This window comes from Elaeis guineensis, chromosome 6 (assembly GCF_000442705.2).
Source record: "Elaeis guineensis isolate ETL-2024a chromosome 6, EG11, whole genome shotgun sequence".
NCBI classification, from domain to species: Eukaryota; Viridiplantae; Streptophyta; class Magnoliopsida; order Arecales; family Arecaceae; genus Elaeis; species Elaeis guineensis.
The window spans coordinates 71,453,307-71,470,362 of record NC_025998.2 but is presented as its reverse complement, the minus strand read 5'-3'; the positions used below and the strand labels follow the sequence as shown (position 1 = coordinate 71,470,362).

At 35.0% G+C, this 17,056-nt stretch overlaps 2 non-coding genes across 2 annotated transcripts; one reads left to right on the top strand and one right to left on the bottom strand.

Annotated features, from left to right (window-relative positions):
* Positions 1–586: 586 nt before the first annotated feature.
* LOC140858874 (small nucleolar RNA R71) lies at positions 587–692 on the top strand. The gene has a single exon (XR_012142279.1). It is a non-coding gene; the product is annotated as a small nucleolar RNA R71 (small nucleolar RNA).
* Positions 693–6,012: 5,320 nt separating this feature from the next.
* On the bottom strand, positions 6,013–6,118 carry LOC140859019 (small nucleolar RNA R71). Its single transcript, XR_012142419.1, has one exon. It is a non-coding gene; the product is annotated as a small nucleolar RNA R71 (small nucleolar RNA).
* Positions 6,119–17,056: the final 10,938 nt, after the last annotated feature.

Below are 17,056 nucleotides of genomic sequence, written 5' to 3'. Positions count from 1 at the left end.
TGGTATTGTGGCTGGGATGGATGCCTAAAAGTTACATCCGAGTAACCTGATCTTTGTTGCACCGGAGGAACCACTGGTTGTGATTTCCATGAGAAATTCGGATGGTTTCTCCATCCCGGATTGTACATACTAGAATAGGGGTTGTTCCCTGGTCTATGAGTAGTTTGGGCTTGATGGACTTGTTCTTGTACATGTTCAGGAAACTATGGTGCAACCGAACAATCATTCACACAATGAGTGGGGCTCGAACACAATGCACATATATCTTGTATCTGACGAGATGGAGAAGGTGACTGTCCTATACTTAATAATCGATCTAACTTTTGGGATAATTCATCTACCTTTTGATGGATATCTATAGTATTTCCTACTTCATATATTCCACCTCTCTTTGGGTTTAACATGGGTTTATCTCTAGTAGAGGCAGACATATGATGTAATAAATTTTCACTTAAAATTTCAAACAGTTGCCATGCCTCATCCTCACTTTTCAGCATGAATGTTCCACCGCATGATGCATCGATCATTTGTCGATGTCTTTCAGATAGCCCATCATAAAAACATTGGATTAACTGCCACTTGAGTACAGCATGGTGGGGACATTTTCTAATAAGGTCCTTTAATCTCTCTCATATTTCATGAAATATTTCTCCATCTAATTGAGAAAAACTAGTTATGGCTTTCCTTATTTGATTAGTTTTTCCTATGGGAAAATATTTCTTGAGAAACTCTCCTTGCAGCTGGTCCCAGGTAGATATAGTCATAGAATCCAAAGTATGTAGCCAGTATTTGACTTTGTCCTTAAGTGAGAAAGGAAATAATTTTAACCTAAGAGCATCATCGAAGAAGTTGTGAATTTTGACAGTTGAGCATATCTCAAGAAATTCTTCAAGATGTTTATAAGGGTCCTCATTATACTGGACTTAATTTCATATTGAGCGGCCTCCACAGGGGGCACTTGAATACAAAGAGAGTATGTATATGTGGAGGGAGTAAAGTACTCCTTCAATTGCCTGGGTGGATCATTCTCCTGATTTCGATCCATATTTTTATGTCTGTTGGCTCTAAAGGTTCTTTCTATTTCTGGATCAAAAGGTTGGATTTCTGATCGTAACGATCTACGGCTAAGCATACACCTTACAATTATACTTTAGAGCAAACACAAAAAATTTTAGTTTTTATAATATATATATATATATATATATATATATATTTATAATAAAGTGAGAAAAGAATGAAAAAAATCTAAAGAGAAGAACCAAAAATTTTAAATCTATGAAAAGAGAGAAATTAGTTAATGTTTAGATGTTAATTGCAATCAACTTAAATAAGCATAGACTCTCTATCCTAAGGTTAACTTAGATCTAGACAGCTCCTAACTTTCAAGACCACCTTTGAGCACTCCAAGCTCAAGACTGACTAACTGACTCAGCCAGGTAAGCATAAGATATGGGAGGTTTCCTGCTCGTTGCTTTCCTTAGATACCAACTGAGTTGGCCAGATCAGTCAATAGAACCAATTGAAAATCACTTTCTTTAACCACTTGCCTTAGACACCGAGCAATTAACCAATCCGCACTCGGTTCAACTTTAGAGCTTTCTTATCCTATTGAGCTCGAAATCCTTAGGGATCAATGTCTAATTAATTTTAGATTAAAGTCTAGGTTATGCAAATGCAAGGGAGTGATTTGTGGGTCAAAGAAGGGTGATCAAATCTCCACCTTATCTTAGTTAATGAGTTGCACCCTTAAAGTTAATTATAAAGATGCAATGCAAAGAAACAAGGTGTCCAATCAAGTTAGAAATTTTTATATTTGAAGTTATGCTATTTTAGTTAAGTGTTATGAAATGTCAGTGGCTTTTTTTTTTTAATTCAACTGTGCCAAGATCCCCGACAACGATGCCAAAATTTGATGCGTAGTCGTTGATAGCACCAAAAATAACTCTACTCACTACGTAGGTAGGATGAGTCGAGATCATATCCTCAGGGACCTTGGGCTAAGTTAAGATTAAAAGACAGAAGTGTTGTTTTGATTTAAAAAATAAATTATCTTAAAATTGATGTAATTAGAAAATAAAGAGCTTGGGAGTTTTGAATTAATTTTTCACTAGTAGAGTTGTATCTCTTTTCTTTTAATTAAATAGATACGATTAATCTTAAAAAAAATACCTATCTTTTCTTGACACACCCCGTACCCGTAGATCACGGTGCATCTCCGAAAAGTACTAGGTAAACAACTCTTCTTTTCTCAGTACGCCCCATATCCGTAGATCACGGTGCATCTTCGAAAAGTAAAAATTGTTCCTAATATTAATCTAACAGGAAAGTATAAATAAAAGCATATGAAAGAGAGCAAATAAAGAACTCATGACGATTTAAATAAAAAGCATAATCTTTATTGCATATAAAGAAATACAAGAAAGTTTAGAATAATAAATCCACTCTATGTCGTTACAAAATTTCTTCTCCACTTCCGAGACTGCTAGCCTAGCTGCTCATGGATTAGTCCTTTTCTATTCCTCTATGCAAGGCTCTAGATGAATTTCTGGGCTCCCCCTCCAATGAGAGTACAAAAGTATTTTTATAGGTGTTAGGAGGGAGGAGTTTTACATGATTTTCTGATGTGAGACTAAAAAAAATACTAAAGACTAAAAGATGGATGGATGAGATAGAAAGATCACAAGCAGATAAAGAAAATACAAATTCTTCCTCTTGAAGTATTTCCAAGAATTAAATTTTTTCCTTTAATTTTTAGATCCCTTGCCACTGTGTCTGCCAAGCCAAATTCTCCGCAAACCCGCCATCCCATGCTTGCCGCGCCCGATGCTGCGCCCGCTGCCGTGATGCTGCGCCCGCGCATCCACCCATGTGCTTACCCGTGTGCTCGTGCGACCGCATGAACCCATGCCGCATGACATTAGCTGTTTACGCTCCAAATTACAAAAAGAAACTTTTGTTTCTTTAAAATGATGCCTATATCCTTTTTGGATTTCTTGCATAGTATCTTCATTTTCTATAATACCGTATGCATCCTTCTTTTATTTAAATTTTATTTTAAGTCCAATTTTCTTCAAACTTGAGTCTTTTTTATCTGCAAATCGGACTCTTTGTATCGACGATCACCTTTCCTGTAAAACATAAAAAGCAGCATCAAATTTTTAATAAATAAAATAAATTAAATATAATTTTTTGCTTTAAATGACTTAAATTAAGTGTTTATCACAGAGTCATATTGATAAACACATAATTTAAGTCATTTAAAGCAAAAAATTATATTTAATTTATTTTATTTATTAAGAATTTGATATTTCTTTTTGTGTTTTACAGGAAAGGTGATCGCCGATACAAAGAGTTCAATTCTTAGATCAAAAAGACTCAAGTTTGGAGAAATTTAGACTTAAAATAAAATTAAAATAAAAGAAGGATGCATATAGTATTATAGAAAATGAAGATACTATGCAAGGAATCCAAAAGGATATAGATGTCATTGTGAAGAAACTTTTATTTCTTTTTGGAATATAAAAAAAATATTTCACGTGAATTCAAAGGCTCTGGGCACATGAATTCAAAACAAAAGAAAGTGGCGCGCGAGAACGCCTGCGCATGGATGCGGGATGCAGACGCGGGCACGGGTGCAGCATCGCACGGGTGTGGGCGCACGGCAGATGGGTTCACAAGAAATTTTTGATGGCGGTCAAACAAATACTTATTAAAGAAAAAATTTATATTCAAAAATATTTTGAAAGGAAATATTTATATTTTCTTTAGTCCCACATCGGAAAATCATGTAAAACTCCTCCCTCCTAACACCTATAAAAAGACTTTTGTACTCCCATTGGAGGGGGGAGCCCAGAAATTCTTCTAGAGCCTTGCATAGAGGAATAGAAAGGGACTACTTCATGAGCAGCTAGGCTAGCAGTCTCGGGAGTGGAGAAGAAATTTTGTAACGACATAGAGATGGTTTATTGTTCTAAACTTTCCTGTATTTCTTTATATGCAATAAAGATTATGCTTTTTATTTAAATTATCATGAGTTCTTTATTTGCTCTCCTTTATATATTTTTATTTATACTTTCTTGTTAGATTAATATTAGGAACAACTTTTACTTTCTGGAGACGCGCCGTGATCTACGGATATGGGGCATGCCGAGGAAAGAAGAGTTATTTACCTAATACTTTTCGGAGATGCGCCATGATCTATGGGTACGGAGCATGCCGAGAAAAGACAGATATTTTTCTTAAGATTAATTGCATCCATTTAATTAAAAAAAAAAAGAGAGATACAACTCTGCTAGTGCAAAGTAATTCAAAACTCTCGAGCTCTTTATTTTCTAATTACCTCAATTTTAAGATAATTTATTTTCTAAATCAAAAATAACGTTTCTTTCTTTTATCTTGCAATCTCAACTTAGTCCAAGATCTCTGAGGATACGATCTCGACTCATCCTACCTACGTAGTGAGTAGAGTTATTTTTGGTGCTATCAACGACTACGCATCAAATTTTGGCGCCATTGCCGTGGATCTTGGTACGGTTGAATTAAAAAAAAAAATTTAAAAAAAAAAAATACTTTTCAATTTTTATTTCTCATTTTAAAATTTTTTTTTCAGTGCTTTCTAGCTAGATAATCTTATTTGCATAATTACAGAATTACCTTGCATAACTAATTTACTACTTAGGAATTCTGCTGCTTAGAATAATTTGCTACTTTTTATAGCCTAGTGATTTATTGCTTTTTAGACTTAATCACTTAAATTTATTTTTTTGCAAAACTAAAAAAATTAAAAAAATTAAAAAAATATATAAAAAGATAAAATTATAAAAAAAAAAAAGAAGCCACTAACATTTCATAACACTTAACTAAAATAGCGTAACCTCAAATATAAAAATTTCTAACTTGATTGGACACCTTGTTTATTTGCATTGCATCTCCATAATTAATCTTAAGGGCAATAACCCATTAACCAGATAAGGTGGAGATTTGATCACCCTTTCTTGGCCCACAAATCACTCCCTTGCATTTGCATAACCTAGACCTTAATTTAAAATCAACTAGACGTCAGCCCTAGGAATTTCGAGCTCAATAGGATAAGAAAGCTCTAGAGTTGAACCGAGTGTGGATTGGTTAATTGCTCGGTGTCTAAGGCAAGTGGTTAAAGAAAGTGGTTTTCAATTGGTTCCATTGACTGACCTGGCCAACTTAGTTGGTGTCTAAAGAAAGCAACGAGCAGGGAACCTCCCACATCTTACGTTTACCTGGCCGAGTCAGTTAGTCAGTCTTGAGCTTGGAGTGCTCAAAGGCGGTCTTGAAAGTTAGGAGCTGTCTAGATCTAAGTTAACCTTAGGATAGAGAGTCTATGATTGTTTAAGTTGATTGCAATTAACATTTAAATATTAACTAATTTCTCTCTTTTTATAGATTTAAGATTCTTAGGTTCTTCTCTTTAAATTTTCTTCATTCTTTTCTCACTTTATTATAAAAATATATATTATAAAAAAAAAAAATTTGTGTTTGCTCTACAGTATAATTGTAAGGTGTATGCTTGGCCGTAGATCGTTACGACCAGAAATCCAACCTTTTGATCCAGAAATAGAAAGAACCCTTAAAGCCAACAGACGTAAAAAGATGGACCGAAATCAGGAGAATGATCCACCCAAGCAATTGAAGGAGTACTTTACTCCTTCCACATATACCTACTCTCCTTGTATTCAAGTACCCCCTGTGGAGGCCACTCAATATGAAATTAAGTCCAGTATAATCCAAATGTTACCTTCATTTTATGGACTTAGTAATGAGGACCCTTATAAACATCTTGAAGAATTTCTTGAAATATGCTCAACTGTCAAAATTCACAACTTCTCCGATGATGCTCTTAGGTTGAAATTATTCTCTTTTTCACTTAAGGACAAAGCCAAATACTGGCTACATACTTTGGATTCCATGACTATATCAACCTGGGACCAGTTGCAAGGAGAGTTTCTCAAGAAATATTTTTCCATAGGAAAAACTAATCAAATAAGGAAAGCCATAACTAGTTTTTTTCAATTAGATGGAGAAATATTTCATGAAACATGGGAGAGATTAAAAGACTTTATTAGAAAATGTCCCAACCATGCTGTACCCAAGTGGCAGTTAATCCAATATTTTTATGATGGGCTCTCTGAAAGACATCGACAAATGGTCGATGCATCATGCGGTGGGACATTTATGCTGAAAAGTGAGGATGAGGCATGGCAACTGTTTGAAATTTTAAGTGAAAATTTATTACATCATATGTCTGCCTCTATTAGAGATAAACCCATGTTAAACCCAAAAAGAGGTGGAATATATAAAGTAGGAAATACTATAGATATCCATCAAAAGGTAGATGAACTGTCCCAAAAATTAGATCGTCTTCTAAATACTGAACAATCTCTGATTCCACCTAACCCAATCCAAGAAGTTTGTGCATTGTGTGCAAGTCCGAACCATTTTGTTAGTGAATGCCCAGCCGTACCTTAATTTCCTGAGTTTGTGCACGAGCAGGTTCAGCAAGCTCAAGTCCAACAAGCTCGCAGACCAGGAAACGATCCATATTCGAACACTTATAACCCCGGCTGGAGAAACCATCCAAATTTTTCCTGGAGACCACAATCAGTGGTTGGTCCTGTCACACCTCGACCTCAATATCAAGACCCAACATATAGGCATGGACCATACCATCAATTTCAAAATGTTCCTCAACCGTCTACTACTGGTCACAGCTCAGCTTTTGAGGAAAAAGTTCTGAAAGTACTAGAATGATTAGAAGTCAACACTCAGACCCTCAACTCCCACACACAATTCATTGCTAAGCTAGAGACCCAAATAGGTCAACTAGCAACTGCATTCAGTAGGAGGGAAGGAGGAAAATTACCTAGCCAACCCGAGAGCAACCCAAGAGGGCAATTTGTGATAGAGAGTTCTAATACCCCAGAAGCTTTTTCTGAATATGCCAAACCCCATCGAGATATGCAGAGGAGATTGAACCCAAACATGCATGAAGTAGTAAAGAAAGAGGTGGTAAAGTGGTTAGATGCTGGAATCATCTACCCCATATCCGATAGTAAATGGGTCAGTCCCACTCAAGTAGTACCTAAGAAATCTGGTATTACTGTGGTGGAGAATGAAGAAGGTGAACTACTTCCAACTCGCATATCATCTGGATGGCGAGTATGCATAGATTATAGAAAATTGAATGTCGTTACTAGGAAGGATCATTTTCCATTGCCCTTCATCGACCAAATCCTAGAACGGTTAGCAGGACAAAGTTTCTACTATTTTCTTTATAGTTATTCAGGGTACAATCAAGTACCTGTATTTTCGGATGATCAAGAAAAAACTACCTTCACCTGCCCCTATGGCACTTTCGCTTTTCGACGTATGCCATTCGGGCTTTGCAATGCACCCGCTACATTTCAACGGTGCATACTGGCCATTTTTTCGGATATGGTGGACAAATGTCTTGAAGTTTTTATGGATGATTTTTCTGTATTTGGAACCACCTTTGAGGATTGTCTTCATAATCTTTCCAAAGTTCTTAAACGGTGTATGGAGACAAATCTTGTCCTAAGTTGGGAAAAGAGCCATTTCATGGTGCGGAAAGGAATTGTATTAGGATATATTATTTCTGAAAAAGGGATCGAGGTAGATAAAGCTAAAGTTGAGGTCATTTCAAAACTACCACCCCCTACTTCGGTCCGACAAATACGATCTTTCTTAGGTCATGCCGGATTTTATAGATGCTTCATCAAAGACTTTAGCAAAATTTCAAGACCCTTGTGCAATCTGTTGGCCAAGGATACACCATTTATCTTTGATGAAGACTGTTTGAAAGCGTTCAACACATTACGAATAGCCCTAACAACAGCACCCATAATAAAACCCCCTGACTGGTCCATTTCATTTGAGATTATGTGTGATGCCTCTGACTTTGCAATAGGTACCGTCTTAGGCCAAAAAATCAATAAGGAGCCACATGTGATCTATTATGCTAGCAAGACTCTTTTCGATGCCCAATTAAACTACACCACAACAGAAAAAGAGCTACTAGCAGTAGTGTTCGCTCTTGAAAAATTTCGCTCATATCTGTTAGGGTCTAAGGTTCTAGTTTACTCTGATCATGCAGCTTTGAAACATCTCCTCTCAAAGAAAGATACTAAACCGCGTTTGATCAGATGGATCCTTCTTTTACAAGAATTTGATCTGGAAATCCGAAATAAGAAGGGTTCTGAGAATGTGGTAGCTGATCACATCTCTAGGATCTTAGTTGAACACACGATAGGCATAGATGAGGTCAAAGAAAAATTTCCTGACGAACAACTTTTCGCAATCTCCTCTAGCCGTCCTCCATGGTTTGCCCAAATTGTCAATTACTTGTCAATAGGACAAGTACCTTCTCACTGAATAAAATAAGAAAAAGATCGATTTTTCTCGCAAATTAAACATTATTTCTGGGAAGACCCTGAACTATTCAAATACTATCCTGACCAAGTTATTCGCCGTTGTGTCCCCGAGAGTGAATTCCAAAGCATTCTCACTTTTTGCCATTCTTCGGTATGTGGGGGACATTTTAGTGGAAGAAAAACTGCAGCAAAAGTACTGCAGAGTGGGTTTTATTGGCCAACACTTTTCAAGGATGCACATGAATTTGGCCGAAGTTGTCTGCGATGTCAGCAAACAGAAAATTTATCCAAGAAGGATATGATGCCGCTGACCCCTATTTTAGTAGTAGAAATCTTCGATGTTTGGGGGATTGATTTCATGAGACCTTTTCCAGCCTCATTTGGATTTGAATATATTCTGGTGGCAGTTGATTACGTATCAAAATGGGTGGAGGCAATAGCTACATGGACTAATGATAATAAAATTGTAATTAGTTTTATCCAACGAAACATCATTAGTCGATTTGGCTTCCCAAGGGTGATCATTAGTGATGGGGGGACTCATTTTACGAATAAATATTTTGAAGCACTTATGAAAAAATATAATATTTCACACAAATTGGCCACACCATATCACCCCCAAACTAATGGTCAGGTAGAGGTGTCAAATAGGGAGATTAAACATATCCTAGAAAAGACGGTTAGGCCCGATAGAAAGGATTGGTCTCTTCGCTTAGACGATGCATTATGGGCTTACCGTACTGCTTTTAAAACACCCATAGGAATGTCTCCCTATCGACTTGTATTTGAAAAAGCTTGTCATTTGCCGGTGGAATTAGAACATCGTGCATTTTGGGCCATAAGGCAATTTAACTTTGATATGAAAAATGCAGGTTCCAATAGGAGACTCCAATTAAATGAACTTGAAGAGCTACGCAATGAAGCGTATGAGAGTGTCAAAATTTATAAGGCTCGAACTAAAGCATACCATGATAAATTTATTGCACGAAAAATGTTCGAGCCCAATCAAAAAATTTGGCTCTTCAATTCTAGGTTGCGTCTGTTTCCTGGAAAACTTCGCTCACGTTGGGACGGACCTTTCATTGTAACTCAGGTATTTCCTTATGAGCTATAGAACTCAAAAATCCTAAATAGGGGAACACTTTTAAAGTGAACGGTCAGCAATTGAAACCTTACATAGATGGAATTAGTGATAGAGAATTAATTGAATCTGTTGATTTAGTGGATCCAAAACCGCCATAAGACTCAATTCGGTCTGGCTGAAGACATAAAACTTAGCGCTTGTCGGGAGGCAACCCAATGATTTCATTTTTATTTTTATTTTATTTTTTTTTTTTCACAACTGCAGGAATTTAGAACAAGCGCCTATTAATCAATGAAGCTATCTTCAACTTCCAAAGCAAAATTATCCCAGGTGCACTCTCTCCTTTTATTTTCTTTGCTTTCCTACTCCATTGAGGATAATGTAGATTAAGTTGGGGGAGGGAAAGGAAATTAATCAAATCCTCGAGTATGGTCAGAAATAATTAGTTTTGTGTATTCAAATTTTATTTTGATTAAGAGCCAATTAGGCATCCTAATAAATGAATGATTAACGGTCAAGATAATTTTAGAGATACTGAGAAATAAATTATTAAGAAAACCCAATGAATGGTAGAGTTTAAACTAGACCAAATTTTAGGAGTGATTCTACAACCCTCTTCTTACTGATCTCAATAAAGAATCTGCTTCATGAGAAATTGGGTGGAAAGATCGAGGTATGCAAAAATTCTCCTTAAAAAAAAAAAAAAAAAAAAACATTGGTTTTCTACTGAGTAACTGGGCCCTTTCGCCTAAGTAAGCATTGTGGTTCGCGTAAAAAGGTAGGCAATGTTATATATATATATATATATATATATAAAACATTGGTTTCCTACTGAGTAACCGGGCCCTTTCGCCTAAGTAAGCGTTGTGGTTCGCGTAAAAAGGTAGGCAATGTTATATATATAAATAAATAATAATAATAATAATAATAATAATATATATATATATATTAAGGGGACTAAATTACAAGAAGATAATAAACCTCTTTCCTATTAAGTTAGAGGATTTAAAGAGTAAAGTGGGGAGTTGGTGAAAGAAAAGCTCTGAAATTTCTTTAATTAATACTCAACCACTAATTGGGTCAAATTGATAATCCAATGAAATATCTCTTTAATGGTCTGACCAAGTATCATCTACCTTTTGGGATGCCTAACCTAATTTTTGATTCAAAATCGAGTCGGTACACAATGCTGATATATCTATTTTACTCGAGGACGAGCAAAATTCAAGTTGGGGGGTGTGATAAACACATAATTTAAGTCATTTAAAATAGAAAATTATATTTAATTTATTTTATTTATTAAAAATTTGATATTTTTTTTTGTGTTTTACAGGAAAGGTGATCGCCGATACAAAGAGTTCAATTCTTAGATCAAAAAGACTCAAGTTTGGAGAAATTTGGACTTAAAATAAAATTAAAATAAAAGAAGGATGCATATGGTATTATAGAAAATGAAGATACTATGCAAGGAATCCAAAAGGATATAGATGTCATTGTGAAGAAACTTTTGTTTCTTTTTGGAATATAAAAAAAATGTTTCACGTGAATTCAAAGGCTCTGGGCGCATGAATTCAAAACAAAAGAAAGTGGCGTGCGTGAATGCCTGCGCATGGACGCGGGACGGGCACTGACGCGGGATGCAGACGCGGGCATGGGTGCAACATCACGCGGGTGTGGGTGCACGGCAGACGGGTTCACAAGAAATTTTTGATGGCGGTCAAACAAATACTTATTAAAGAAAAAATTTATATTCAAAAATATTTTGAAAGGAAATATTTGTATTTTCTTTAGTCCCACATCGGAAAATCATGTAAAACTCCTCCCTCCTAACACCTATAAAAAGACTTTTGTACTCCCATTGGAGGGGGGAGCCCAGAAATTCTTCTAGAGCCTTGCATAGAGGAATACATATAGACTTCTTCCTCTAGATTACTTATTGAAAATCGATCTTGATATCCATCTGCCAGATTTCATAATCATAGTATGCTGCTATAGCAAGCAAAATTCGGACGGACTTGAGCATAGCCACTGGTGAGAAGGTTTCATCATAGTCAATTCCTTGTCTTTGACTGAAACCCTTCGCCACTAACCTAGCTTTGTAGGTTTCTCTTTGGCTATCTACTCTGATCTTCCTTTTGAAGACTCACTTGCACCCTATTGGGGTCGCACCCTTAGGTGCATCAACCAAGGTCTACACTTGGTTGGTATTCATCAAGTCCATCTCAGATTTCATAGCTTCCAGCCATCTGTCTGAGTCTTTACTCATGACAGCTTCTGAACAGGTCAGTGGATCAACATCATAAATGATATTGATCAAATTATCATTCTCAATGATAAAATTATATCTCAGAGATGCTTGACGCACTCTATCTAACCTTTAGAGAGGAGGTATGTATTGTGGATATACCTCATCCTTGGGTACTTTTGATTGAGGATCTTTTTGTGGTCCAACCACTAGTATTTTTTGATCGATTTATAGATCATGAACTTTTATAAATTCAATATTTCTCCCACTGCCTCCTTCTTGGATAAATTCATGTTTCAAGAAAGTAGCGTGCTTACTAACAAACACCTTTTGTTCAGTAGGGTGGTTGAAATAATATCCATTAATTTCATTAAGATACTCTACAAACCTACACTTGTCTGATCTAGCATTAAGCTTATCTCCAAAAATATTTTGGACATAAGTAGGACAGCCCAAAGTCTTAAGATGTTTAAGATTAGGCTTCCTTCCATTCCATATCTCATATGGAATGCTTGCAATAGACTTTGAAGGCATTCTGTTTAATATATATGTGACAGTCTCTAGGGTATTATCCCTAGAAAGATATTGGAAGATTAATGAAGCATATCATAGACCGCATCATATCCATCATAGTATGATTTCTCCTTTCTACTACACCATTTAACTAAGGCATATTAAGAGGGGTCTATTCAGAGAGAATATCTTTACTTTTAAGATGATCAAGAAATTCAATGGATAAGTATTCTCCTCCTTGATCAGATCGAAGAAGCTTGATATTTTTTTCAATTTATTTCTTGACCATACCTTGGTACTCCTTGAACTTATCAAAGGCTTCAAATTTATGTTTTATAAGATACATATATTCGAACCTTAATAAATCATCTATAAAGATAGGAGTATCTACTTCTGGCCTGAGTTGTTATCGGTCTATATACATCTATATGTACTAGAGCTAACAACTCACTTGTCCTCTCTCCATATCTAAAAAATGGAGTCTTGATCATCTTACCCATGAGACAAGATTTATAAGTTCTCAATGATTCATAATCATTTGGGTCAAAGAATTCTTCTTTGTATAAGTTGTTTATCTTTGACTCACTAATATGATCAAGGCGACAATGCCAAAGATATGTGATATTCATATTTTTTTTTCATATATTTTTTAATATAAAAAATATTTTTATTGAGTACAAGAATTAAAAGATTATTATCAATATAACCACTACCATAAAATTCATTTGAAAAAAATGGAGCATCCATTTTTCATTTGCTTTATTTTATAATCTTGTTTTAATAACAAAGGTATAGAAATAATATTTCTAATAACCTTTGACATGTAATAACAGTCTTTTAATTCTAAAATTTTGTCCAAAGGTAAATCAAGCATACAGGTTCCCATAATCTCTGTGCTAATGGACTCTCCACTTGCGTCATAAAGCTCGAGGTCATCTCTTTTCAGATCTTTGATATTATGTAGTTACAGTAATGAACTACAAAAGTATGATCCACATATAGTATCCAATACCCTACTATCAGAGTTTGAATCACTCAATAAAAAATAGGTCTGTATCATATACACATCTTTTGATGTTACACTTGTACCCTACTTTAATCTTACAAGATTATTCTTGTAATTATACTCTCAATTTTTAAATTTGTCACAAATAATATCCATACGGACATCATTACCTTCTCATTATTACTGATCAAACTAAGATCAAAAATATCCAGAATATCAAAGTTCTTTTTCGATATAAATCTAATTTGTAAGTTTCTCAACCAATCCACATAGTTGGATCGATCAACATAATTTTATCTATGATATCATGGGGTGAAAATAAAGAAGCTATAATATAGACTTAAATCTACATAAAAATAATAGTATAAGCAGACCACTCATATTTGACATGCATAACTAGATGAGGACTTTTAAACTAGTTATGTCTCTGACTATTTTATCGGATACCATAGCCCTCTCTTATGATAAACGAGATATATTTATCTTAGTGGGATTGAGATCCTAATTCTTCATAATAATTTTGTGTTAACACAACAAACTCTTATGAGTTCATAGATAGGAAACTCTTTCTAATTACATCTCATGCAATTCTTAATATTTTATCTTGGCCTCTAAAATATTATTAGTTTTGTGTTAACACAATAAGCTATAATATTTTAGTTAAGTAAGATCCTTCATTTCAATACATTCAAAATCGAATATAATTGCCCTTGTGTTAGCACAACAAATTAGTATATTCAAAATTATCGTAAGTATTTTTTATGCACCATGATTATGTTATATCAATCCTTATGACAAGCCTTATGGTAACACAACAAACTAGCCATAGTTCATGATGTAACATTAACCTAGCATAAAGGAAGGCCCTTAGTAGTGTTTAAAATACTAAACTACCTTCAGTTAAGATTCGAACTAATCTAATTGATCAGAAAAATATTAAGATTGGTAGAGATCCGCCCATTACTTTTCTTAGACACTAATAAAATTGGCCAAGCCAGCAATAGAACCAATTAAACAACCACCGCACTTGAAACACTCCTTAGACACCAATTAATTAATCGATTCAAAAAAATAGGTCAGCTTCTGGTTCACAACACTATGACTTAATATGATTTTTATGAAGACTTTAATGGTCTCAAACACATCCTAATTTAATCTATCACAAGAATGCACTATAATAGTTGTATCTTAATAATCATAACAACTAATTATAGCATCTTATCATATCTCTAAGATATGAAAGTAGAATCATATAATATGATTATAACTAAACATCTCAAGTATATCATATATGCATGAAGTTCTAATAACATACATGAATATAAAATACTCTTTTCACGGTTCTTCTTCTTGGAACATCATAGTGGCACCCCTACACTCCATAAGAGTACTCTATTGAATAGGAAGAGAGGGTCTCTGAACCCTACTTGCTCTTATGATCGGACGGTCTAGTGATGAACTCTAATTAGAATACTAAGCTACTAAAAAAATTTTACACATACATCATGCATTTTATATTTAAAACATATCTCAAAGATATGATAGGGTTTGGATGTTTAATCGGGTTCAACCCTTGACCTGACTTGAACCAAACCAAAAACTCATGCTTGATCACTATCAAGATAATAATTTAATCTTTAATTATATAAATCAAGATAGAGTCTAATACCACTATTGGGTTTTAGTGGTACAGTGGAAGGGTTAGGTGTTTAAAATTTTTATTCAAAACACCTAATGCACCAGAAGCCCTAATGCCCAGAAACTCTTGACTATAATAATCAAAGCATAATAAACATAAATTAGGATAAAAAAAATATCTGTAGTGCTAATCTTAATTTTTATAAGGAGTCCAAGTGTCCGCCCTCCAATGGTGATCCATACGAAAATTGAACCAAAGATAGCACTTCTTCTCATCTTGCTTCAAGATTTCTAGCCCCTAGAACTTGACTAGCCTCATACCAGACAGATTTCTTCAAGAACCTGACATCACTCTCTTAGAACATCTGTTGAACTTCTGATTCTCTTTCTTTAAGACCCTTACAACCCTTGTTAGGATCAGATAAGGCCTTGTCTTAAATCCCAAAGCCTTGTCCTAAAATTAAGATAGGTTGTAAGAAAGAAATGAGAGCAACAGGAGAGAAATTAGAAACCCCTCTTCAGATTCATTGGATTTCAATGCCCAGGCCTATTTATAGCCACCAGAGGGATGCCAAAAGAGAGGGACATTCCTTATCCAAAAGGCATATCTGATCTGATTATCAGAGATAAGAGTTTCTTCAAGCAGAAGAACTCTTATCCATGATACATCGATCAGTACCCTGGTCTGCGTGCATGCAACCAAATAAGGGATGTTTTCACATCCTTTCTCAGATCAAAAGAATCCTCAAAAATCTACATGGATTGAGGATTTAATCTAAATTCCTGAAATAAAAAATGGTGATAAAATTCTCACGGAAGGATGCTATCCTCGAACCTCTTCATGCGAGTACTGATCACCATGCGTGCAGGCATCAGGACCGACTTATGGCATCCGTTTGGCATCTAGATAAGATTGGAAAAATTCCAAAAAAATTATCAAAAATAAATTATCAAATATAGAATATTATCACTAAAAATTATTCTAATCTGAAATCATTTGATAGAGAGGACTCTCTAAATCACAGAGAGACATGATGCTTCTGTGCGCACGTGAGACATTCTTCTTTTTCTTTTTTTTTTCTTCTCCAAAAATTCTAGAAAAAATATATCTCATACTTTGAGATGTGTATCAGAGGATGGAGGGTGATGTGAACTACCACACATAATTTTAATCTCATAAAAAATAATATTTTTTCTTCTACCCACGCCAACACTTGTACGCAGAACCTGTTTTGCACCAAGAGTCCACCACAACTTGGACTCTTCATAATTGGTGTTAACATGGGATGTGATGCCCCAATTTGGGTTGCTTCCAGGTAACATATCCTGACCCAAATGTCTACTAAATTAGGATAGCTAATCAGTAAGGGATGGGACCAAATTGGTCTCCAAAGGAGCAAGGATTTCCACACGTGCTAGCATGCTTATCGGAACCCTGATTGAATCCAAAATTCCAATCAACCTTTTTTAAAATGGTCCTTGGCTAATTTCTATATGTGTGTGACCCATTGGGTTTCACATCTAGCTAGTAGTAGGTTCGGGTATAAGTTGACCAAATTTGATTAGATTTCAATCTAATCGATTTAGGTCCAATCGAGCTAATCCGAGTTCAACAATTAGAATCCTTTCTAATTAGTGATTGAATTAAACTCTTTAATTTGATCAAAAATCTACAAGTCAAGATTGACATCTAGCAATATATTATAACTATCCAAAAGATATAAAATTTGATAAAAATATCAAATATATCCTTCAGTGGTAAATTACCGTACAATTCAATCCTTCGATCATCCTTGCACCCTGAATATGTTCATGAGTATGGAATCATGTCAAACTCAAACACATATTCATATTGATTCTCAATTAACCAATAATGACTCCAATGAAGAAGCATTAGAAACTCTTTCTAATCTTCTTCTTGCTTTTGGCCAAAAGACTTTTCTGAGTCATCTAGGATTGAGAATACACAGGATGCGATCTTCTCTTACTAAGAGTGATCGATTCTATATTGACCTACTCACAACCTTCATACACATTCCACCATATCAAAAAAATTCCATACATGTCTTAATGCCATGCCTGAGTATGAACCAAAATATGAGTTCATGTGCATAAGATTCTATGGTGGTTTCAGGTCTAAGGATCAC